We start from the raw sequence: 25,249 nt of genomic DNA on the forward strand, positions 1-25,249 counted from the left end.
AATTCGCATGTCTCTCTTGAAAGACCAACCGAATAGCGAACTTTTACGATAGGATTAGCGTGCGCTCAACCTTACCAGGATGATGTATATGCGCCAGCATCGACATTGCTTCTTCACAGAGCACGCATTCTACTTTTCCTTCGCTCCCAAGTTTTCTGCGAACTATTCTTCCTCTAGCCATTTCCGGCTTTCTTACTTTTTTTCCTTTGGTCCAGTTTTTTGTATTTATTTAGCTTGACGGTTATTTCAGATGTCGGTACGATGTTGTGCCATTTCCACCGGGACGTCATAAGCACTCTTCACAGCAACTTTGCCGATGTCTTACTTTTTCCCCTGCGTGGCTGGTTCACGTTTCTGCTGTGTTTTGTAAAACGATTGTGATCAATACAGATAATGAACCAAGATCCATGTGGTCGACTTTTTTGTGAGTAGGAGCCACCTACTGCCTGTTAATACGTTGATACGGGCAAAAGAAGCAAATCCAGTGCCTCAAGTGCCAAGTGGAAGCAGGAATCACGTATAACTGTCCTACAATTTTTTTTATCTGTTTCGCTCGCTCGTTTAACTTCTGTGCCTCTTTATTCAGGTGCGTACACACAGTTCCCGACGGTTTCCCTACGCGAGTTCTCGTCAGAACTGAAGAAACTCAAACTTTTATGCCCCAAACTTTCAGCGGATTGCAATTTTAACCAGTTTAAGTCTTCTTTTTTTTCGCCAGCTCTTTTCTTTCCAGGCTACGGACTTGTCTTGCATGTCTACTCTACATTGCTGTTGTTCATTCTCTTATTAGAAAAAAAGTTTCTCAATTGCGGGAGAAGAACGCGATTCTGTTTTCCTCCAATCTCGCTGATCCGGATGCCGTGTGGAACGTGACTCCTTTCCGAGTTGGCTCCTTAGTTAACGGGGAGCAATGCAAGAGATTAGGCTCGTTTCCCGAGGAGGACATCGCAGGCATAAGCACGATTAGCTTTTACAGTTTTCTCTCGCTCTTCTAAGTAATTCTGAACGTTTTCAGTCGCATATGTGTTTATTGCCTAGTGTGTCCTAATGATAAATGAAAAATTACCAACATCATCAAGAAAGTTAAACAGTACAATAAAAAAGAAGCGACGGATGCTGCTTTTCCTTTAGAGCTCGCAGTGCATGACGCTTATTTCTCTAAAAAGTGAACTGCATGCAGGAGATGTATGCGACGTCGGGATAAACAGTTGCGGTCTCTGTGCTGCCAATGCGTGTTTTACTCTCTGAAATGAATTGGCGAAGACGAACCCCGCTCTCGAAATGTTGGCTCCAGGCTGAGAGTATGGCCACTGTTGACGATTTCCTCATCTATGGTGCAGTGTGTTCACGGTTGACTGTTGCTGAATCTTTAGCTCCGGCTTTCTTCGCTACCCGATCAATGTGGCCGACAGAGCAGCAGCACAAAGAAAAGGAAGCTTGCGATATGAGTTTGGAAATATTGGCAGTGTAAACAGCAAACGATTTACTTACATGACTGGCATGTGCGCACCACATGAGCCAACCGCTAAAAGGAGGCCCCCGGGCCCCGTTTTCTGAAACTCTTCCAGACCTTCTGACTCTCTCTCCCCTCGCACTAGCTCCGTCTTTTTATCTGAGATAAAGCATAAAGTAAAAAAAAAAAGCTAAGCCTCCAGGGAGGCTGACTAAAAGAAGGCATGAATCACGTCATCGCCTCGGGCTTTTGCAACGATCGCCCGATTGCGCATCGTGAAGGAAAAAAGTAGAAAATAATGCGATATAGGTGGTGCTGGCACTCTCATTGCGAGCGCAGCGGAGAACGATCCTGATGTAAAACTAGAGAGGGTGGCCATAAAGAGATTTGCAACCCCGCGGGTGCTATACAAGCGTCGTTCACGTCCGGAACCCGCGTGCCCCGAATGCTTCTCCAGTTCGAGCTGCTTTAATGCCGGGTACACATCAGCCCCACACGAAGGCTTGCGTCAGCCAAAACGAGGCGTACTCTGCACTCAGGCAAAGCTGGCGCATGATATGCATGTATCATGTTGGAATTAACACGTGAAAGCCTACAGTCTTTTCAGTAGCGTATCTCGGCGATTGTGGGCTTTGTAGGTGTTCATTCATCCAGAGACCAATCATAGTGTATGCCTTTCCTCTTCCCTTCTTGTGCTTATTTTCTTGGTATTCGTACCGCTGAATTTTACTCAATTTAGCGTGCATGAATTCGCTCACCAAGTTATGTTATTCAAGTGCTACTGGACGTCATACCGGTGAGGAGCACTTTATTCACTTGAATGATGGCCTATAAACAGATATGGACCACTACCTCGGCCACTATTTGTCTGTGGTGAAGGAAGCATTCATATTACAAATATTATATGAATATAACAATAAATATTATTATATTCATCATCAGCCCATATTTATGTCCACTGCAGGACGAAGGCCTCTCCCTGCGATCTCCAATTAACCCTGTCTTGTTCTACCTGATTCCAACATGCGCCTGCAAATTTTCTAACATCATCAACCCGCCTAGTTTTCTGCCTTCGTCAACTACGCTTCCCTTCTCTTGGTATCCATTCTGTAACTTTAATGGTCCATCGGTTATCCATCCTACGTTATAAATGGCCTACCCAGCTCCATTTTTTCCTCTTAATGTCAACTTGAATATCGGCTATCCCCGTTTGCTCTCTCATCCACACAGCTCTCTTCCTGTCTCTTAACGTTAGGCCTAACATTTTTCGTTCCATCGCTCTTCGTGCGGTCCTTAACTTGTTCTCGAGCTTCTTTGTTAACCTCCAAGTTTCTGCCCCATATGTTAGAACCGGTAGAATGAAATGATTGTACACATTTCTTTTCAAAGACAATGGTATAGCTCCCACTCAGGATTTGGCTATGTCTGACGTATGCACTCCAACCCAATTTTATTCTTCTGTAAATTTCCTTCTCATGATCAGGGTCACCTGGGAGTAATTGACCTAGATAAACGTACTCATTTACAGACTCTAAAGGCTGACTGGCAATCCTGAATTCTTGTTCCCTTGCCAGGCTATTGAACCTTATCTTTGTCTTCTGCATATTGATCTTCAACCCCACCCTTACAATTTCCCGGTTAATGCCCTCAATCATTTGTTGTAATTCGTCCGTATTGTTGCTGATTAGGACAACGTCATCTGCAAATCGAAAGGTGCTGAGATATTCGCCGTTGATCCTCACTCCTAAGCTTTCCCAGTCTTAGAGCTTGAATACTTCTAAGCATGCAGTGAATATAATTGGAGAGATTGTATCTCCTTACCTGACCCCTTTCTTGATAGGTAACTTTCTACTTGTCTTGTGGAGAACCAATGTATCTGTGGAGTCCTTGTAGATATTTGCAAAGATTTTCACGTAATGCCTCTGTACTCCTTGATTTCGCAATGCCTCTATGACGGCTGGTATCTCTACTCAATCAAATACATTTTCATAATCTATGAAAGCCATATAGAGAGGTTGATTGTATTCCGCAGATTTCTAGATTACCTGATTAATGACATGTATATAATCCATCGTCGAATATCTCTTTCTGAAGCCAGCTTGTTCTCTTGGTTGGCTTAAGTCAAGTGTTGCCTATATTCTATTGAAAATTATCTTGCTGAATATTTTATACAATACTGAAAGCAAGCTAATGGGTCTATAATTCTTCAAATATTTAACGTCTCCCTTCTTATGAATTAGTATAATGTTGGCGTTCTTCCAGCTCTCTGGTAGACTTGAAGCCGTGAGGCATTGCGTATTAAGAGCCGCAAGCTTTTCAAGCATGATCTCTCCTCCATCTTTGATTAAATCCACTGTTATTCCATCTTCTCCAGCAGCTTTCCCCTGTTCATGTCTTGCAAGGCCCTTTTAACTTCATCGCTAGTTATAGAAGGAGCGTCTGTACCCTGTTCATCACTACTTCGAATGAAAGTAGCTTGGCTGCTCTGGGTATACTGTACAGGTCAGTATAGAATTCTTCAGCTGCTTTTACTAGGTTATAGAAATTGCTGATGATATTACCCTGCTTATCCTTCCGTACATACATCTTGCCTTGTCCTATGCCAAGTTTTATTCTCACTGATTTCATGCCGCGTCCATAATTTACTGCTTCCTCCATCTTTTCCACAATATAATGTCGAGTACCCCTTACTTTCTTCTTGTTGATCAGTTTTGACAGTTTAGTGAATTCTATCTGGTGTCTCGAGTTTGACACTTTCATCTTTTGTCGCATCTTTATTAGGTCCTTTGTCACAATTGGGTGAGCTTACCTAGTAGTTGCCTTGGTGCCTTACCTCCCGCTTGAATTGCTGCTTCTGAGATCAGCCTAGTTACGGTTTCATTCATTACCTCTGTGTTGCCTTCATCTTTCAGTTCTAAAGCTGCATATTTGTTTGCGAGCACCAGCCTGAATTGGTCTGCTTTTACCCTAACTGCCTCTAGGTGGGCCTGTTTCTTCTTGACTAATTTTATTGTTTCTCTCTTCAAATTGGGAGAAATCCTAGACCTGACCAACCTATGGTCACTGCACTTGACCCTACCGAACACTTCTACATCCTGCACTATATGCTGGAATCAGCAGAGAGTATGAAATCTATTTCATTCCTTGTTTCTCCATTAGGGCTTTTCCATGTCCACTTCCTATTGCTGCGCTTCCCAAAGAAGGCATTCATTATTCGGAGCCTATTCCTTTCCGCGAATTCTACCAACATCTCTCCTCTAGTGTTCCTAGAATCGGTGCCGTAGTTGCCAATTGCTTGCTCACCAGCCTGCTTTTTCCCACTTTTGCGTTGAAGTCGCCCATGACTACAGTTTACACTTTTCTCATTGCTAATTCACCATCTTCATAAAACTGTTCTGTTTATTCATCATCGTGACTGAAGGTTAGGGCGTAGGCTTGTACTACCTTGATTCTATATATCTCCTATTCAATTTTATTACGACGACTGCTACCCTCTCATTATTGCTTTAAAATTGATAAATGTTGCCCGTTATGTCCTTATGGACTAGAGTTCCTACCCCGAATTCTTTGTTATCTGGAAGACCTCTGTAGCAGAGGACGTGGCCGTTAGTCAGCGCTGTACAAGCCTCAACAGCTCTTCTAACCCCACTAAGGCCAATAATATCCCAGGCAATGCCTAATAATTCATCAAATAGCCCTGCTAATTAAGCTAGCCTGACTCGATAGGGTGCGCATGTTGAACGTTGCCAGGTTCAGTTCCCAGTGGCGGCCTGTCCGGACCCAGAGATTCTTAGCACCCTCTGCCGCGTCGCACGTCTGACCGCCGCCTTGGTTAGGTGCTCCGCAGCCGCTGGTGACTGAGGACTATGGGTAATTGTAGGAGTCATGGGGCAGGTAGTGGCCGAATACTGCACCAGGGAGGCCAATTCCTGTTCTGGCGAGGGAGTGACTTTGTTGAAGCTTAGTGAGCTGTCCTAATTTGGTTGCACCTGGACAAGTGTAGCCCCACAGCTCTCAGCGATATTCTTTTTTTTTTTTTTTTTGCTGGTGTCAGGCGCCACTCCATGCCTGAAAGTCTAGTGGACTGGAGCAGGATTCGAGCTTACGACCTTTAGATTTGAGGCCGGGTGTTCTACCACTGCACCACGCCACTGCCTCATTAATTATTATATTATTATTATATTATTATTCAAGCATGCGGAGCAAGTAACTGAGTTACAGCGCTCAAGTCTTAGGCTCGCACGCTGACAGTTAACTATATATAGTAGCACAACAGTGCAGCTTTCGCACAGATTTTAGTGCACTGTTGCCTCATTTAAATATTATAGTATAATATGGCCAATACATCTTAGAGAGGAGGCTGTTGGTTGTGACCACTTGCACAAGAAAATTTATCACGACCATCTGAATGTAAGGTGAACGCTTGCTAGAAGCTATTAATTTTGAGAGATCAGTAAACGAAGAACATTTCAAGAGAAAGCAACTTCACCCCCATATATCATGAGCATTCCAATTATAGAATTAGCTGGCAATCAGCCTATAGCAAGTCATCTGCACTGAAATCTAATGTTATGCTGTCAGCGTGTCCTCCTTATTCAGGCAGAAGAGCTTAGCGCAGTGCATGGCAAGCAGATCGAGTGGCCCTGAACGAGCGCTCGTACAAATGATGAACCTGCGAAGCATGTCGAGCCAGTAATAGTCATTGTTATTCATGTTGCTTATGCGTGCCAGAAATCGTTCCATGTGGAATGAAGTGAATTGCGTGCAGCGTATTTATTCTCGCTAGATAATTCCTGCGTGAAATTTATTTTCACTTTAATAAAGTTGTTTCTCTATCTCCCGCTAGATCAATAAATCTGTCTATAAACCTCCACTTCAACGGAATAAGATGTATTTGTTCACGACGTTATGCATACACGCATCCTTGTATTTCCTTGTTCTGGAAATACAATCCTCTCTCTCCCTGTCATCTTTGTGTTCCCTCTTCCCATTCCCCCGGTGTAGGGTAGCCAACCGGACGTTATTCTGGTTAACCTCCCTGCCTTCTGCCTTTCTCTTCTTTCCTTCCTTCCTTCCTTCCTTGTTCTGGAAAGATACAGACGAAATAAAAATTGCAGTTCTAACGTAATATTGGAATCCACGTGAAGCGGTCAATTAAATGCTATATACAACTGAATGCTATGCATCCAATTGCGTTTATTTCCATTCATTTCCAACGTGTAATATCATGCAATTATGTTTATGCAGTGGGCAATTATGTTTTTGCACGGCAAGTGTTAATGTATTTGTGTACGTTTTGTTTGTGGGAACTCCTAGCATGCGCCACACCAGGACTAACGCAGGTACATCGCGGCTAGGGAACAAAAACGAAGTGCTCTGACCATACTGTTCATTCAGAATGACTGTGCGTCGAATTATTTCTCTATTCTAATTGTCATTCACTTATTCATCACACTTGCATATTTCTACATTGATATCTCTATCACAATTTTAAAATACGCGCGGCATTAGGCCGGCCGCATTTAGGTGTAACTTCCTTAAGGTCATCATCATCACCGTCGTCGTGATCATCATCAGACTGGCACCTTCTGACAGGGATTTCGGGACCGCGACTTCCTCGCATGTTTCTTGCGACCCGAAATTACCTTCGTGTTTATTTTTGTGGCCTTTATTTTATTGAGTAGCACCTTGTAGTGTGCATCGTCAGACATTTTTTTTTTTGTTTTTGTCCTGACAAGTGTTCATTTTGGTGGCAAGGAGTAGCCGGAGCCACGTATAGGCGACATCTTCTCAAGGAGTCATGATTGTATGAATGAATAAAACCCTTATTTTAAGGAAGAGGAAGGCTCTCGGCCGCTGTTGGGGATTAGGCTGTAATGTGATTGTGCAAAATGTAACTTATTCATAATTTGTATTTGCGATTGGTACTAATCAATCGCAAGCACAGCGCTCGTCCAAACAATCCTTTATACTGGTTCTTCATGGCATCACTGCCGGATCTGCAATGTTGCTGTTTTGTATAATACTTATATCCCGCAAGGCGGGTTTTCGAATGACACTACAAATACGGCGAATGTTTGTGCGCCTACAGGCGCCCCGAAACAATCTTATCGGCTCTCGGACAGTGGCCAAAAAATTCCCTGCAGCCTTCTCGAGTGTGAACATTTTTAGCATCACGGTAAGGTTGCCTATATCCACCTGAAAGCTCTTTTTTTTCGCATTTACAATTCCCGTTTACTCTTGTATTCAGTTGGATAGGCATTTAATGCAGTTTTCGCAGATACGCAGATACGCAGTTTTCCAACATGGCTTCCGTAAAGGATTTTCCACAGTAACACAGCTACTTTCAGTTGTCCACTCTTTTGCAAGAACTCTTGACATTAACGGCCAGATCGATGCAATCTTTCTGGATTTCAGTAAAGCATTTGACAAGGTTCCTCACCATAGCCTAATTCAAAAACTAAAATCTACTGGCCTTCCGACCATTTTCATCTCCTGGATACAAGATTATTCGACTAATCGCAAACAACAAGTTGAGCTTGGTCTACACCATTCGGGTTGTCTACCAGTGTCATCAGGTGTGCCACAAGGAAGCGTTCTGGGGCCACTACTTTTCTTAGTATATATAAACGACATTATTGCGGAAGTTCGCCCGGGTGTACAAATCCGATTGTATGTAGATGATTGTGTTTTATTCTATGAAATTATTAATGCTAACGATCAATGTGACTTACAAGATAGCCTTACCAATATTGGACAATGGTGCAAGCAGTGGGACATGACTTTGAATACGGAGAAAAGCGTTTTTCTTCGAGTAACTAACAAGAAAAACCCACTAGAGTATGCGTACAAACTCAACTCATCACTATTACAACAAGTAACATCCGTAAAGTACTTAGGTGTAACAATTTCTAATAACCTCACTTGGAACACTCACATAGACAACATCTGTTCACTCGCGTTCCGTAAGCTGCGGTATCTCAGGCATAAGCTTCGTAACGCCCCCGCTAACGTTAAGCTATTAAGCTATAATACTCTAATTTGGCCGAAGCTCGAATACGCTTGCATAATTTGGGACCCATATACCAAATCTAATATAAAGAAGCTCGAAAGCATACAAAGAAAAGCAGTCCGATTCATATATTCGACATTTCTACCTACTGACTCCCCGTCAGATTTGATGCGTGCCCACGGAATCGATCATCTTCAGTTGAGAAGGCGAAATTTTCGTTTAGGTTTTCTTTTATTACTTCGCAACAATAAACTCAGACTGGACCCTTCACCATACCTTTCCCCAATGCCAGCAAGAAATACACGATTCTATCACAAAGATTTATTAACACCTCTTTTTGCACGGACCGATCTGTACAAATTTTCCTTTTTTCGACGCACCATAAATGACTGGAATTCATTAACCGTATCTAGCCTACCCCATTGAATCTAACATACGTTTGTGTTACAATCTTTCCATGATTCTATGTTGTATACTTATCTGTTATATTACTGTATTGCTATGTATCTATGTTGTTACATTGTTACTATACTATCCTATTTTCCATAGATTTTGCCCTTGTATAACTGTGCCCTTCCTGCCTGGACCTAACCATGGTCTGCAGTACGTACATAAATAAAAAATAAAATAAATAATGCGCAATACGAATACAAACATTCGTTGTCTCCCCTACAGAAAACTCAGGATTCGAGACAAATAATGCGCTTTCCTTGCTTTTAGTTATAAGTCGCGAAATGGGATTTGAGATGGTCGCCAATAGGGGACGTACAGAATATTTGTACCAGTAAAGTCGCGTATTGACCAAGCGAATGATTTAACCAAGTCATAGCTATTTCGAGTTTGCAGTGTTGATGGCAGCGCAGTAAATATTTAGTCAGCACCCATAGTAATATTCTTCTCCTATAAGGTCAGAATTAACAAAAAATATTCCAGATGTCTAGAACCCTCTTCGGCATTGCGTCCGAGTGGAAGGAGCGTATACAGCTGTGGAGAAAAGCCAGACAAAGGCTACGGGGAGAAGACTGGAGCCATGTGTCCACAGAAAAGCATATACAGGAGAGTAATCGGAAGAAGAACGCCATAGTATAAACGCTGACAAAGCGAAGCAAAAAATCTACCGGAGGCATAAATGTGAATTTCTTGCATTAGTAACGTCTCGCACAGGAAATGCGTCTGCGGAAATAGCCTTCACTTTCAGGTTTATTTTTTTCCCTTTCCGGCCTCTTAGGGGGCTTCTACGCTGCTTCCGGTCACTTCTTAAAGGAAACTGCCTCTGTATCTTCCCGAATTCTATCAGCCTCTCTTTTGAGCACAGTCGGTCATTCTTTTTGTACCATACGTAAGAGTGCATACCGCACAAGCCTAGGGGCTCTTTTTTTGTTTTTTTTTCATTTTCAGCTGGATAGCATTTTTGTTTATTTTGACACTCGAGAGTTTTGGAGGTTCCAGGGAATTAATTCCTGGGACTTTCATTACAATAGGTTTTCAAATAGTCCACTGGAGCTTCAAAGCAGTCTTCTTAAATCCTGAGGCTCTTTCAGATGATTGATTGCGAAGTGCCGTTACCGCGCCGACGAATATTTGAATCACGAGCAATACGACCGGAACGACCTCTTGGAACCTTCACCAATCATGATACGACGCAGATTGCGCTACTGAAAACGCGTGGGCTATCTGGTGAGCACTGCGTGGAAACAGCAGAAGGCACAATTCGTGCGCGTTGGATCCTAGTTGTAGTTTTCTGCTTGCCTCATTTAGATACAATAACAAGGGGACAGCTTGTCTTTTGCTACACGTTGCGCTACCTGGAGACAAATCTTGCCCCAAAGGACTGGCTTTCATGTCTACAGATGCCCTAAGGAGACGAGCTGTGCGGACACACACGTGGTTGGGAAAAAGAGCGATGCTTACTTTAATTTAAATTTTAATGTAAATAAATAAATTTAAGTTGTTGTCAAGTTTACTAATTTCAAAATAAAAGAGAAAGTACTGTCACTACGTAATCTACTAAAGGATAAGAAGATCACAGGCCGCGAAGACTTTTCAATCGCAACACGGCAGGCTCTTAAAAAAAAAAAAAAAAAAAAAAAAAAAAAAAAAAAAAAACCTCATTGACTCTGGGAAAGCTCAGCCCGGTTAACCTCAATTGAAGTTACGTTAGAACAAATTACTGAATAATAACAAATGTTACATGTATTTTCCCGACTTAGATCAACTTCTAGATGTTAAGAAACGCACCGATCATGCCAGTCATGCCCATGCTTCTTGGGCCAGCATGTCTACATAGGGACGCATAAGGGGCGGTGGCCGCAAATCACGTCCTCAGGTATCAGTTCTTTTTCCTAACGTTAGAAGTGTACTAAACAAGTATAATTCTTTATCATCAGCTATTGAGACATGTAGATCAAATATAGTTGCTTTAACCGAAACATGGCTGCACGCGCGTGTCCGTGATCATGAAATCGTTGACGACGCCAACCGCTTTCACAGATACCATTATGATCGGACAATGCGTATACGGGAGGCGGCGTCCTCCTTGCCGTTTCAAAGGACATTCCTTTTTCATATGTTGATATAAACACTGAACTCGAATTAGTCTGGGCCACAGTAACCATTGGCTACCAAAAGATTAGATTAGGTACATGCTATTGTTCTCCCTCTTCACCTTCAAAATTTATCAATGAACAGCATGACGCAATTAATATAGTTTGTACATAATTTTCCTCATATCCTTTGTTTCTACTAGGAGATTTCAACTTTCCGAGTATTTTATAGAACGGAAACCCGCCTTATTCATTGCCGTATTCGTCACAACCTCGTGAATTTCTTAACTAATGTAGTTTTTTTCTCTAACTCAATTAGTAACGTTGCCGACAAGGACATCCAATTACAGTACTATCATTGTCGATCTAATACTAACGACTCAACCAGACTTCGCTAGTGCTATAACCTATACTCCGAGAATCAGTGATCATTCATTACTTTCCTTTTCATTTGATGCTCCCTGTCCTAAGGCAAACAAACAAAAAAAAAAAAAAAACAAACAAAAAAAAAACGTTCCATGACTACAGGAGAGAAAACTTTGACATGATTAAGAGTGAACTTCCACATTTCTTAGAGATCTTTTTAAGCAATTTTGACACCCGTTGTGTACAGTCGAACTGGGATATGTTTGTAGCTGAAGTCGAACGTCTAACAAATAGATATATTCCTAGCCGCTTTATCACTCCAAACGCACATGCTCCATGGCACAATGCTTACATCAAACGTCTATCTGACCGAAAGAAACGTTTCTATCGTGCCGCCAGATGTTTGCCTACTAGCCACCCCCGTTGGGCTGCTTACAAATCAGCATCGACTATCTACATAGGTGTGCTCAAATCCGCTAGATAACTTTCTTACTGACGTTTTGCCGTCTGTGATACAAACTAACGCACAAAAAATTTTTACGAGTCATTAACCCACCGTCCGACAACTATATTTCCTTGATTGACTCATCCGGTAACCAAATTAGTGAAAACCATGGCGCCACTGTTTTAACGAGTCTTTCATTCAAAACTTTTCTGTAGATAGCCATAATGAATTGCCTATTGCGAGTTCGCACAGTTATTTACCCACGTCACCAGTGATTGTTGAACCACTTGGCGTTGTACGACTCATTGAAGCACTTAAGAATGTTTCTCCTCTAAGTTATAATGGTATTAACACAAAATTTTTGAGAAATTCTAGTGCTTACAGTTCCATTATACTGAATAAAATTTTGCAACAGTCAATGAATACGTCTACACTTCCTAGACAATTGAAAATTGGGAAGGTCGTTCCACCCCATAAATCTCGTAAAGAAAACTGCTCGACTAAATACCGCCATATTTCTTTAACTACTATTTGTTGTAAACTGATCGAGCACATAATGTTTACCAACCTAGTCAAATTTTTAGAATCTAATTCATTTTTTTCACATCAGCACAGCATGGCTTCCAGAAAGCATATTCACGGGAAACACAGTTAATATCCGTCATTAGTCATCTATATCAGATTCTTGATCAATCATCGCTTACCCACTGCATTTTTCTCGACTTTTCAAGAGCATTTGATAAGGTTTGCCGTAGACTGTTACTTTACAAACTGCACCATTTAAATTTTGACAGTAACCTCCTCTTAAAGTGGATTGCATGTTTCCTCACTAACAGATCCCAATTTGTTGCTGCAAACAGCCATACTTTTTTGTGACGTTCATTCCGGAGTTCCGCAAGGTTCTGTCCTAGACCCCCTGTTATTTCTGATTTATATTAATGACCTCTCATGAGTTATATTATCTAACATTCATCTCTTTGCCGATGACTGTGTTACTTTTCGAGAAATTACTAACGATGAGGTTATTAATGTATTGAAATCTGACCTTCACGCTATATCTAACTGGTGTGCAAAATGGTTAATGGACCTAAACATTAAAAAGTGCAAAGTAATGCGTGTATCTAGAGCTTCCACTAGCTCTTTATTATCTTAATAACATTTCTTTGCATTCTGTTAACTCTTACAAGTTACTGAGCGTTCACAACACGGCTAATCTAACTTCGTCGCTGCTAATTGAGTTCATTATGAACAACGCTAACCGCATGCTTGGCCATTTACGTCCTAACCTTTCCACTGCTCCATGTGGCTTAAAATTGCAGCTTTATAAGACACTAATACGCTCTAAACGGAATGATACTACAGCCGTGTGGGACCCCAGCTATGACAATCTAGTAACTTCCATTGAACTTGTCCAGAATAACTCCGTTCGTTTTATATTGTCTAATTATAGCACAACTGTGAAACACTCTTTTATAAGTTGTATCACCATTCTTTCCTACACGACCAACTACTCCTTCGCCCACAGCACATATTCCGCCGCGTCGATCATCATCACAAAGTAGGTATTCCATTATGCAACACAAAGACCTTAACTCATTTTTGCCTCGTAGGTCAAAGGCATGGAACGGACTTTCAGTTGACATTCTTACTATTAATGTTAACCACATGTGCCATGATGCATTAACTAACATTTATTTAATTACGAGCTTTGTTTGTGTGAACTGTACTGACTGCTCTTTTATTCAACTATTTTTTGTGTAACTCACTCACCTCTGGAATGCCAATTGGTCCTGCGGGTCAAATGAATGAATGAATGAATGAATGAATGAATGAATGAATGAATGAATAGAGCGCCTGCGTGATACTAAGTACTCAGTGAAAATGACGGTATGCACAGTGAGCGCGCAAACACGGAAACCACGCCTTCAGCCACATACAAGAACACACAATAATACAACTATTCACAAACTTTTGTTATGACCTGTAGACACCAGAAAAAAACTGCAGTTCTTTCGTAGCATGCAACTGGTGGTTGATGCTTGCTCACGGTCTTAGAATGTCCCGCAGCTTTAAGCTCGAGACGCGCTGCAAGTGCGGTACGATCTCCGGGGATTGTCTTTATGACGAGTAACCGCAGCAATAACATAGAGCATGGTGCAAGTGTTCAGGAACGTTCCACACAGAGCACATTGACTAATATTTCCGTAGAATTTCGCACTTAAAATAGTTCGTGTAGGACACGTTGACCTTGATGAAGTCATGCTTGTTCTTGTATATTGAGGCGTGGCGGCATGTGGAAGTCACAAAAAAGAGGTAGTAGAGCGAGAGAGAGGGAGGAGAACGCTTTCGTTGCTTTCTGGAAGTCACAATTAAGAAAGATAGATTTTAAAAAGGGGTCCGTACCAATGCCTCACATCACACACGAGACAGCTGCGAACGTCATTGGACTATGGATATACAAAAGCGTCGCTGAGTCTTTTGTCGCGGGTGGTATATGGATCGATTCCGTCGATGCGTTATTTGTGGTTCTGACAGTCCGGTCGAAGTGAAGATTCCCTTGTATACCTCAGCGGGCAACCACTGCGGCGAAACGTTTCGATACAGTCGATACAGCTTCACCCGGGACTAAAATATCACCAATGCCGTATGGATCTAATCAGTCTAAACTGGTCAAGAGGGTGTAGCAGGTGGACACGTTCTGGACGCAGTGCAGAATAGGGGTTGCCACCGCATGGCGTGTAGCTTGAAGCAGCTGTTTGAGAGGTTGCTCGCAGCGGGTTTCCCTCTCTCGGTCATTAGGGCTGTTGCTGAAGCCGCATTGTGGAAAGGGAAAGGTCTTGCAGGGCAGAAGCCGCCGACATCAGAGCAAAGGAAGAAACGAGAAGTAATGCCCTACATACATAAAATCTCGCACAACCTTAAGAAGGTGGCTGAAAGGCAAGGTGTTAGCGTGGTTTTTTCCGCACCTTGAAAACTGGCTAGCTTGTGCGCGAGAACTAGAATCGAGGGGCAAACGAGAGGGGCCTGTAAAATTAATCACGTGAAACCCTTCATTGTGTGCAAGAATTGTGTTGTTTACCGCATTCCGTTGGTATGTGGAAAAGTGTATATAGGCCAGACAGGTAAAATGTGTAAATAGGTGCTTGCAAGAACATGACACATCCTTAAGCAGGGACCAGGGAAGCAATTTGGCAGTTCATTGCCGCACTTGACAAAAGTACAAAAAAGCTTTGCCAATGTTTAAAAGTGTGACCATCTTAGGGAGGGGAAAGACTAGATATGAGCGGGAAATCTTAGAAGCTTTTTACATTGGAAATCAGAAAAATAATTGTGTCAACGATACATCCTTGTGTTTAACAAACAAGGAACGTGCCTACCTAGTGGGTAGGTAAAAGGTGATCAAACTGACATTGATCCACGTATCTTGGGAGGAGTAGAAGATGCGCATGCGTCGGATGTTGTGTGTTGCAATGTTCATTTTCAGCTGATATCAATGCACATGTCTTGGCAGGAGGTGACGACGCGCATGCGTCGGAGGTGTTGTGCGGCAATGTAAATTTCAATATAGCACAGTTGAAACTCCAGCGTCTGTCCGTGCCTAACGCCTTTTCCTTGTGTACGCGTCCTTGTGTATTCGCTGGTACACCCTTTTTCAAGTTAATTCCTTGTAGCTGAATGCCATTGGTGGAGCGCGGCTGAGATGGCAGCACTCACAGACGCAATTCACATACATCAATGACAAATTATGTGCATATGCCAGAGCCATTGGTGTAAATGTGATAACATAGGACTTTTGCTCTTGAAACTCCGCATTAGTATTTCCATTTCTCTTGAACCCAGGCTCTGATATGATAGACCACCCAGGAAGTTTCCAGGCATGGTGATTCCGGCGGCACAAAATGCTTTTGGTAATTTGCTAGAAGCAAGCTCCATTCCTCAGGGCCACTGCTTGTGATAGCATGTTGATCTGACATTCTGGCAACAAATTGAAGACGCTTAAAAAAAAGTACCGCTACTGAATCACTAACACCGAAAGAAATATGCTTTCTGCAACAGTGCTTCTGTTTCTTCAATGGGGCTAGGGATCAACCGACAAGATGTTTTACAGCGAAAGCTGTATATAGCTAGGCGAAACGAAGAACCGTTCGTCCTATGTTTCGCTAAACGTCTCCATTGGATGCGCCGTCAGTTACGTTATTCTCTACGTCGCACCCGAGCGCGCGCGCCATTGGCAGCGCCGTTAGTGACGTCGTGAGCGAACGAGTTCCCGCCATTGCCACGTTGATGCTGCTCTGTCCGCAACGCCATCTCCTGGGCTCGCCGTTGTCGCATGTGTTCGATATCTCGAGTTAGCTCGACGTCGTGGTTAGCAGCATCCGCCCGCAATTGGCGCTAGCGTTCCACTTCGCGATTTCAACGTGGACGTTTCGTCGCAGCCGAAGCCAAAGTGCCGCTCGAGAAACACCCGCCAAAAACGGGCGTTGGCCGCGGCGAACGTGTTCCCGCCATACCGTGTTACCGGTATGGACGGTATGTTACCGGAACGTGTTACCACATGGACACTGCTCTGCCCGCAACGCCGCCTCCTCGACTCGTCGTTGTCGCATGCGTTCGATACCTCGAGTTAGCTCGGCGTCGTGGTTAGCAGCATCCGTCCGCCATTGGCGCTTGCGCTCTACTAGAAACACAAATATGTAACTAATAATTGATAAATGCTTCAATACAGTTTTTTTGCGAGGGTTATTGAATGCTGGAATGATTTACCCGGTTGTGTTCGTGAAATGGCGACATCTTATTTTGTAGAAGCATTGTTGTGATGTTACTGTTCTACTTTTTCATTTATGTATTCTATGTACCCCACTCCGGCAATAGCCCTGCATAGGGCTGCAGTATTTGAAAACAAATAAATAAATCTAATAAGATGCATAGAAGATTTCAACTAATGTTGAAATACACATTTCCAGGCCATTGAGAGAGATATTAAATGGAGTCAAGATTAAAGTACCACGCCTGGAACTCAAGGGTGCACTGTGTGCGAAGTTGTGTTAGCATGTTTTGTCGACATGTGCACTCACCGATTAGTGAAGTAGTCAGAGACAGAGTGGCACGTGGATCCTCCAACTCCCATGGACCTCCTTGCGTATAAGATAGCCTCTTGCGTCACGTTGTCGAACATTCTCATGATGTCTAGGAATACGACGATAGTAACGCTGCGTGAAACTTCTGAGTTTAACGCAGTTAGCAAGACTAAGTACGTAGTCAATACTGGTGTGACCATTTTAGAAACCAATCATTTGCTGAGGATGACGTTCACGTTTATCAACACCCAACACAGCCGACCCAATGCCACCTTCTCTATAAGCTTTCCTATGCTGCATAAGAGATTCAGCTATCAGACGAGATGCGCATATATCTGTTGGAGACTTGCTATGCTCGAGGACAGGAATGACACGACCACGTCTCCATTAAGCTTGATGACAATCACGCTTGCAGCCGGTATTAAATATGCTAAAGGAACCACGTCTTTGCCTTGTCGACTAGATGGTGAAACTCGAGGTAGCTGACAGAGCCAGGGCCCGTAGATGATTTCAAAGATGCATGAACCTACAGAGAAAACACATACGTGCCTTCTCAGAAAAAAAAAAGCTTTAACCTGTAGAAAAAAAGACATGGGAACAAAGCAAAACCCAGACTCAAATGATCATTTTATTGCCTTAAATCTGTTACCGCAAGGAGCAACTTTGAGTCTCTAGTAACTAGTTTGGGAAGCTCGTCGCATAAGCAAGAATTCACTTCAATAGTGTAGCTTTTACTTAATGATTTCACATTGCGCAAATGTTTCTAAATGCAGTGGGAGCTCAGTGCAGCGCAGCGCAGTGGGTCATATGGGAGCTCTGACACGATAAATGTCACCGAAATACGTCATCACACCCGGAAGCACAGTAATCACGGCACGGTGCGAGTGCCGCGTATAGCCGTATTATAAGCCCTCATATCAAGGACACTTATTGAAACTTTGATCAAAAAGATCTTTAGCATGAATAAAAAGTGTGCATTTGTCGAAACGATTTCGTCCAATTATGTGTTCAGGAATGTGGTATTAGAATGTCAACTGAGTTTGTCATAATTTCGATGCCTTAAGATTTCCATAGTACAGTATAAAAGCACCAGATTTGACCAGTTCGTTGCATTTGGTAACTAAACATTCACACTGATTCTGTGTCCGTCGTGTTACTAAGGGATTGGTATGAAGTTAGTATAGGACAAAAAGAGGTGGCAAATGAAGCGGTTTCATTCGTACTATTACCCTTGCTTCTAAGAGTGTGTGTGCAGATGGCGGCAGAAAGGAGCATTACAAAGGGGCCTTAGCGAAATGGTTTGAAAAGAAGAGGATGTGATCTTGCAGACTCGATGGGAGACTCGAGCGCAATACGGGGGGCCGATAATGTAGCCGACACCATAGCTGTCTCGTACGAGGGACATCAGCTTTCTTCGTTGGCAACATCCACGCACTCCGCTTTAGCCTTTAGTTTAGAACCATATCTAATCGAGCGCAATGCTGCGTGTAGTTTCCATGATCTGACGAGAAACAGCTCGTTCACCGTGAGACGGTCAAACGGAAAGATCCTCACTTTTCTTTATTGGGTGCCGAACATTGAGTCGGAGAATGAAAGAGGCATATGACTAGCTATACAGCCATACGGAGAAACTGGATGCTTCGGTCCTCGGGCTTTTCACGCAAGCCCGGCGTTTCGCAGCACTCCCGACGGAGAGCAGCACAAAAGCGACGGTATTCGTCCTCCCCGCGCTCCTGCAGTTGGTATGTGAGAGCCGAGTTAATAACCCGGCTTCTGAAGACGGCCGTCGTTTTCAGACGTCATTCGGCACGCAGTCTAGGTTTCGAGAAGCTACCAAAGTTCAGCGGCGTAGTTCGGCCAAGCGTTCTAATTCACTGAGAATCGTGAAAAAGAAAGAAGGTGGCGTGGTAGCTGTTCCCGCGGCGCAATGAATAAGAACGATGGCACAGAAACGCCCGTGGCAGGAGCCGTTCGTGGGGCTCTAAGCGGTGCCACATCTCGATCTCGGAGGCATTCTTTTTCGTGTAATGCGAAGGGCTTTCCACTGCAGGTGATGCGTCATTTATTATGGCTTGCAGCCTCCTCTAATCACGCATAGCAAAAGTTCAATGTACCTTGACAGAATAGCACTTTGTAATAGTGCGACGGCCTGCACGACTTGCTGCTGGCATGACTTTGCCTGCAAGATACACAGCGTAATTTAACGTAAATGAGTCAATGGTTCCAAGTGATCTTGGATTGGATCAGTGGAGCCTAATGCTTTCTAGCAAACAAAAGTATAACAATAAATTATAATTGCTTGGAAAGCAATTTATTTTAATGTGAGACGCTGGCGAGTGATTTATGGATTAAGTAATTAATTGACTGAGTGCCCGATTCTTGGTTTGATTAATTATTAATTAATTAGTTCATTGAGATGACTTGTACAAATGTTATTGGGCAGGCTAATAGTGGGGCGCTTATTTCTGATGAGGTATTTGATTACAAGACGTTTGTTTACGCTCACTTGTTCTACGCAAATGTATCATGGTATGGGTCAGATAACGTCGCCAGCAGAAAGCTTCGTGGAACGGGAGGAGAACAAACAAGCAAAATAAAGCACAAATGCGCAACGAGAGGGAAAGACAAAGCAAAAAGCTTCACTCACCAGTGACAACATACGCAAACTCTTGCCGTTCATCTTCAATTCGTTCATTTTAACGTATATCCCACCGTGAACGCTGTGTGTGCATTTTTGGCATTTAAATTACTTCCTTAAGAACACTGAAATAAGCACGGGCACTCCATGGTCCGAAAGTAGGACACAGGACACAAAAAAATGGCGTTTTACGTGTCAAAACCCCGATCTGATTATGAGGCACGCCGTAGTGGGTGGACTCCGGAATAATTTGGGCCACCTGGGATTCTTCAACGTGCACCTAAATCTAAGTACACGGGTGTTTTCTCATTTCGCCCCCTTCGAAATGCGGCCGCCGTGGCCGGGGTTTTATCCCGCGACCTCGTGATTCGCAGGCCAACACAATAGTCACTAAGTAACCACGGCAGATGTAGGACAAACAAGATAATGCGTGGCTGTGATACTGGACAACTGCAATATTGCAGAAACGTCTTAGCACTTGCAAACATCGGGTAGGCTGTATCAGGGATGCCGCTCACTTCGGCTGCGTCGCTGATACAGTGAAACGCCTTGTGCGTGCTGCAGACGGTTTAAAGGCACTATAGGGTACAGAAATAACGTAATCAAATACACAAGTTGCATCTATTCATGCATCAGAAAGCTTACATGCCTTAATTATGTCACAGCTAGTGGGCTTCTTGCGGTCTAATTTTGCAATCGCGCTCGCTCCCTATTTGTAAGGGGCCCGTTCATATTGCGCAGGGTGTTTGGGCACTATAGGGCAAAGAAATGGCCCTCCTTCTGGTAGCACCCGAGACTGCCCTGCCTTGCTGCCAAAGTCGCTACATGACATTTATGGATCGCACGTGTGAACGCCGGGTGGCCATAGTCGAGTGAGTGTGAAACTCCTGCAATATATCGCACACTTGTAGGCCTTTTAATTGGTTATGAGCACCTGGATGAGTTTGATAAATTATACCTACTATGTCATAGTGAAACGCGACAATTCCTGGTCGGATGGACAAGCGTACTGGTGAGCAACACCTCTATGAACGCCATGCGCTCGTATTGCGTCATATAGCGTGGCGCAACAACGGCAGCATCTGCGCACGCAACACATGCATTATCGAATAATGGCTTCTTTCCTCTGCACAGTGATACCAAAGTAAAGAGCATGAAATCTAATCAAGCATCAGAGAGCTTAGGTGCTTGACTTATGATACAGCTAGTGGGGATCCTACGATCTGATCTTGCAATTGTGGTCGCTCCCTATTCACAGTTCGCCCGCTGTGGTCATAGGTGGTGGGCATGACTTGTACCCCTCTGTCGTGCTACCCGAGTCTCCTCGCGCCAGTTCTGGACCTTGCATGCATATTGAATGCGGGGGTGCGATAACCGAGGAAGCATGACATTTCGGCCAGAACATTGCACACTTGTACGCCTTGTAACTCCCGATTAGCAATTGTTCGAGTTTGATAGATTATACCTACTATATGGCTCAGCGCGCTTCCCCGACCGCGACCACTCCCGTTAAGATCAACAAATGTACTGCCGAGCTATGCCTCTTTCAACACCTAGCGAGAGGCCGACTGCGTCGTGCGAGGCGCGACAATGGAGCCCTCTGCGTACTCTACAAATGCTTGATAGAGTAATGGCTTCTATTCTCCACACAACCATACTGAAGTAAGGCGCGTCGATGGATATATACGTGATATTGCTATAAGGTGTTTTCGTTACATGCGGTTTCAGCAAGCGACGCATTTTCACCGATTTTAAAGACGTTTCACGTTAAAGGGGGATGCGGGGGACACAGGATATACAAGGAGGCGAATTGAAGTCACAAAATGATCGACCTGTCCAGTCTGTCAATAATGTGACCCTTCTGAAGAGAGAGTTAAAACGAGTGAGGCTGCAGTGCTTAAGCACGCAAGGGGAAAACGGGCGTGTAAATGAAGGCATAAAATCTCTCGCCAATTGCTTCGAATCAAACTGTACTGTGAAGGATTTCGGGTAGGAAAAAAGCAACCTGCGACTCATTTGCGGCTGCGAGTGTCCAACATTCTACACTCTCACCTTATCTCTTTGAGAAACGGGCATCCTGCAAACGTGCCTTGCAGAAAAAAAAGAAGAAAAAAAAAGAAAGGCACGCTAGAGTTCTGGGCACTTTCTTTCTCACCGGAATTTTATCCCCACGAACTCGGCGCAGCCACTGAGGGCTCGCGGGAGTCGCAATGGCGCCATCAACACCGTCGTTAACTCCCTCGCCTGCCATCGTTTAGCTCTCTACTTTTCGTCCTTGCACGAGAGCTGTTTTTATGGCTGGCATGGGAAGGGAGAGAAAACAAAAAGGATCACTTCCGTCTTTCTTTTGCAACCCTTCCCCCGTCCCATCCTTTTTTTCTTTCATTTCCCGTCTTCAAGCTTCGTGTTTCTCGTGCCCCTATTGTTATCTACCATTTTTGCTTCCCTCTCAGACCACCCCGTTGCTTCCGCGTCGTCTCCCAGGACCGGGAATTAGTGCTAATCGCCCCACAGATTTCGCACAATGAGCCTCCCGTCTGGCACGAATAGTTGCGAAGAGGAGCCCGCGGGTAGAAGAGGAGCGGTTCAGCATGCCCCGTCCGTCTCTTCATGAGCGAACCTGCAGGCTGCTCATTTCGCTTTCCACTCTCTGCATCCCTCCTTCGTCTTCTGTTGTTTGCTACACTCGAGGAGTCCATACACAAACACTAACAAGGCCTGCTGCGCACGCAAAGCGGCGTCTCTTCTCTCGTCCGCTCTGCCTACGTAGCGTAGCGACCACACGTGCGGGAAAGAGTTGCGAGGGCAGAGCCGAAAGGGATGAGCGAGGGTCTCCCGAATTTGACGAGGCGTCGCTCACGTTGTTCGCGAACAGGCAGAAGCGAGCGTCGAAAGCAGCTTTGGTTCTCACTGCTCGCTCGGTTGCTTCGCGCGACAGGAGACGATATTGCAGCCGCGCATGTGTTCCAGCATGCGGCGTGCATGCATCGCCGCCATCGCGGCAGCCGGCGTCGCCTCTTCGTTACGTTTGCCGCACCGGTGGCCGTTGACACGCGGCTCTGTCGCCGCCGGGGATTTTCACATCGCTGTGCGACGCACTTTCTACCAACGACGGGGATCTCTCTCATTCTTGCATCCCTTTTGTATGCGAGCGAGGGACAGGAAGATTTTGCGGGCAGTCTTTCTTTTATTCGTGTCTCCTTTCTATAGTGTCGCTTCACTTGGTGATGATGAATGTAGTGTTTTGTGACGCAAGGGCGACCTGATTGTCAGCGAATGCTGACGTTGCGGCACAAACCGCGTCACAGCGAGATACTTCAATTTCCATTAGCTCATTCCCTCATGACATTATCGGCACAAGTGTTTGTTTTCTGTATGGTATAAACGAGCATAGAATGTGACGTATATGTATCATCATGTGTATGTATCACTCTTTTTATAAAGGCCCTCCCTGTGGCCAGAAATATAGGTCAACAAGTTTTTCTCGCTTTCCTTTATGTGAAACTGTTTTCGGGCCTTACAGACTTAATTATGCTACTGATATGAAAAGACCAAGTTAGAGAGGTTGAGATGTCTACACATAGGTATCGGTTTAGTATCAGCACCAGCCAGCGGACTCGAGAGGAATGTTGTTAAGACAGTGAGTGGCAGAGGCAGAAAGAATCCGGGAAACACATACTGCCTTAGGCTTCGTAGCATTTCTATTTGCCAGGTCATGCACCAGTTATAGATAGAGTCAATGCCGTTTTGCAGGGCTGTAATGTTGTTTGAGTGGTTAATTTTGCGAAAGAAAGTGCAATAGTCGGCAAATAGTACCATTTTGGAAGAGAAACAGTGAGGCAAGTCTTTAATTTAAATTAGAAACAAAAGCACACGCAAAATGGAAATCAGCGGTACATCAGAGTGAACACCACTTAGAAGGAGTAATGTCCATTAGCCGTTACAAACTGCGTGTAGTTAAGCAGCAAATGTTCAACCCATCTAATGAGGTTACAATCAAGGTTAAGTTGCTTGAGTGTAAGGTGTATCAATCATCATGAAACTGCAACGCTCACACAAGAAACGAGGGCACAAGGCAAACGTAACACACAGGCGCTGACTCGCACCTCCGTTTATTTTAGAGGGAAGTTACATATATATATATATATATATATATAGATATGCCCAGGCCGATTAAAGTGAGCATGTGCAAGAGCATGCGGAATACACATAATAAAGATATTTAGGCAAAGATATACACAAAACTGCTACGTATCTTAAAAAAATGAGGTGATGCTCAAAATGGCCAATTCATTGTCAATTAGGGCTATAGATGGCTCACTTACGCATATATCAGCACGCTTTTTGATATGGAAGGCCTTGATATGTAGGGGAAGACGACGAAGTGTCTTCTTGGCAGAACGTTTGTTTCTGTGCTCATTGAATTTTTGTTGCAATCTTCGCCTTTCGAGGTGCCTCGCCTCCCCGTCTTGCGGTCATGGACGCGGGGCATGCCAGAGGCCCACCTGGACTGAAGTCATCACGTCTGTCAACCACAAGGAAGCGAGTTGGCTCCCCCAGTGACACCGAAGACACCGAGCTGTACTCAATGCCAGAAGACGACTCATCCAGTGACAGCTTCATACCCGTCCGGAGTAAAAGAGCGAAGAGAAAGATCGTCAACACAACGCCGTCAACTCCTGCGAGTACAACGACTATGAAGTCAAGGCCTGCGCGCTGGCCGCACGTCATCTTCTTTATGCCGAAAGAACCCTCAAACAACCTACGATTGCTGAGGAGGCAAGCCCTATCCATCTTTCTGGAATGTGCGGTGCTGGATCAAATTAAATACATCAGAATGAATCCACGGAAGAATATACTCGCCATTGACGTGTACAACGTGAGTGCGCTTGAAAAACTTCAAGAAATCACGGAGCTAGGCGGCATCAAAATGTGCCCCTTTATCCCGATCGACGATACATCCATAGCCGCTGTAATTTACGACATCGACATTGCCATTCCCAATGATGACTTACCTAGCCTCATCAAGCCGGCAAACGAGGGCACTGCCATATTACGCAAGTGCGCCGCCTTGGGAATACGCGCTGCGTAAAAGTAATTTTCAAGGGGCATTGTACACCATCCCACGTTAAATTCGGACATTTCCGACATTCGGCTCGACAATTCATCCAGAAGCCGCTTCAATGCCATCAGTGTTTCAGGCTAGGACACGTCAAGGGGCGTGTGTCCCAACTCACTACTGTATCCCCGTTGCGCTGAACCTCATGCAGAAGAGACCTGCGACGCCACGGTTCTGGAGTGCGCCAACTGTAGCAGCCCTCACGCTGCCTCGTCGAAAGACTGTCCCCGCATCAAGAAGGAGCGCGCAGTTCTCAAGCAAATGGCCAGAGACAATTCGGCCCACAGGGAGGCAGCCGAAGTAGTCCGGCGTCGGCGTGGACGTCGGCACCATCGTACATTTTCAAAGAAGGCGCATGCTCGAAGTGATAGTGCCCACTCCACTGTGGCACCACTTAGTCGCGCCGCGAAAGGGCCCACCACTTCCACGAAGGAAGCGGATAAGACTCTTTCTTTAGAGGAATGGCCTACAATACCGAGCCGCTCCCTTACCAAGGAACCTCAGAAGGTCGCGGCCCCACCGAAGCCTTCTCCAGCCATGGATGATTCACCTATAAAACAGATCGTCAGGTCATTTCTGTGCTGCGTTCCCTCGT

Source organism: Dermacentor silvarum, chromosome 2 (assembly GCF_013339745.2).
Source record: "Dermacentor silvarum isolate Dsil-2018 chromosome 2, BIME_Dsil_1.4, whole genome shotgun sequence".
Classification (NCBI taxonomy): domain Eukaryota; kingdom Metazoa; phylum Arthropoda; class Arachnida; order Ixodida; family Ixodidae; genus Dermacentor; species Dermacentor silvarum.